Genomic DNA, 1,851 nt, shown 5'->3' with positions numbered 1-1,851 from the left:
AGAGAATATTATTTTCTGATTAGAGATTTAATAGAATCCTATGTTGGGGAATGAGAGTTAGTTTCTTCAGGAAGATAGGCAATATGAACACATATCCTAATTAGTATTGAATCAGTTCCATGTAGAAGAATAGACAGCTTTATTTTGTGGAGAGGAAGAAATAACACCAGAAGCAAAAAGAAATGTAAGGACTGATATTATTGGGTTCTCTAGTGAAGCCATACCATTTTTGGTTGCATATGAATATTTATGCAAAGAGTTTTATATTAATAAGTTGGTCACACAGTTTTAAATTATGTAATTTCAATCCATTCTAGTTCAGGAGTCATATATAAACTGGAGGCTTTTCCTGGCTCCTGTACCTGCAGTGACTAGCAAAGATGAAGCAGAAAGACCACAGGCTGATGGATGACATGCTGAATGAATCCCAGTTTAGATGAATGAATACAAGGTTAGTTGTCTTTTGATGACTCCTGGGATTGGCAGGTGGTATAACAACAGATTGAAGAACCACATATCGTCCAGCACTAGAAGCGAGCTACCTTCCACTCACTGACAATTGATACTACAGGGAAAAGTAGTCCACAACCTAAACTGAATCCTCCCTCAATTGTATCTAGACTGTGACCTGATTAAGTAAGTGGTATTCTACCCTATTCTTTCCCAAAATCTTTGGCTGCTTTACAGAAAATCCTATCATGGAACTGACCATACTTTATGAGGTTACATCATGAGAGAATCCTGGCCCCTTCAAATTAACATAAAACCTAACTATCCTGTTTCCCGAAAGTATGACATCCCCTGAAAATAAGACCTACTTACAACTTTACCTCTCGCTGAAATATAAGGCACCCTAAAAAGAAGATCTCCCTGAAAATAAGGCCCCCCGAAGCTACCGTAACTCTGGACTCCGGATCCTAGCGGAGGGCACCGCAGCTGGAGCAGTCAGGAAGCGTGAGGTCCCTTTTAATAAAACAATAAACAATAAATGTGTCCTGTATTCTTTTTCATGGAAAAATAAGACATGCCCAGAAAATAAGACCTAGCACATCTTTGGGAGCAAAAATTAATATAAGACACTGTCTTTTTTTCAGGGAAACAGGGTATCATACTATTGTCTCTGGAATGTCTAGGACCACTTGTGGTTTTGTTCAACTGTTTTCTCTGTCCTTCTTCATGTTGATTTCTGATGTCACCTGACTAGTAACCTAAGGGTTGGAAGTGCAAACCCACCCAGGAGTACTGCAGAAGAAAGGCCTGGCAAAGCTGCTCCCATGATTATTACAGATAAAACACCCTCTGGGGTGGTTCTGTTCTGTAAAACACTGGGCTTGCCATAAATGAGGATCAAATAAGTGACAATAATGTTTGTTTGTTTTTATTATCATTTCAATTATCACTCTAGATGCTGATCTTTCTGGTAGATGTTCTCTTTTTACAACTGAAATTGATAATTTTCAGAGAAGAATGTTGGGGATTTAAGAGAAACATGTATGTCTCAGAGAGAAAATTGTAGGTTTCTATACTATCCAAATAAGAGAATGTCTTAAGTAGAGGGGACTGAATTGTTCATATAACATGTATATTTCTGCCATAGGAATAGATTATAATTTTTGTTACCATCCAGATAACACCACGATCTGTAATTTCACAATTATTCAGAAATTAATTTTAATTTCATTCCTTATTTGTACTTTCATCAACATTGAAAATTAAACATGCTTTTTTGCTTATTTGAAGCTTTTGTTTCTTTTCTTTGTACTAAATTGTTTAAAGTTGTTAATTGGTATGAATGTTAATTTACTAAGCACTTTGGTATTTCTTTAGCTTGAGAACATGAACATCTCTTTT

At 36.3% G+C, this 1,851-nt stretch overlaps 1 protein-coding gene across 1 annotated transcript in view; it reads left to right on the top strand.

The window, feature by feature from the left end:
• Positions 1-1,851, top strand: part of LOC101649418 (olfactory receptor 4C16-like) — a 4,946-nt gene that overhangs the window by 955 nt on the left and 2,140 nt on the right. The gene's annotated exons all lie outside the window — the stretch shown is intronic.

The sequence above is a fragment of the Echinops telfairi genome, unplaced genomic scaffold, assembly GCF_000313985.2.
Source record: "Echinops telfairi isolate 266 unplaced genomic scaffold, ASM31398v2 ScPeMD7_60;HRSCAF=208, whole genome shotgun sequence".
In the NCBI taxonomy this organism is placed as follows: domain Eukaryota; kingdom Metazoa; phylum Chordata; class Mammalia; order Afrosoricida; family Tenrecidae; genus Echinops; species Echinops telfairi.
The sequence above is the reverse complement of the archived record's forward strand: the minus strand, read 5'-3'. Positions and strand labels throughout refer to the sequence as shown.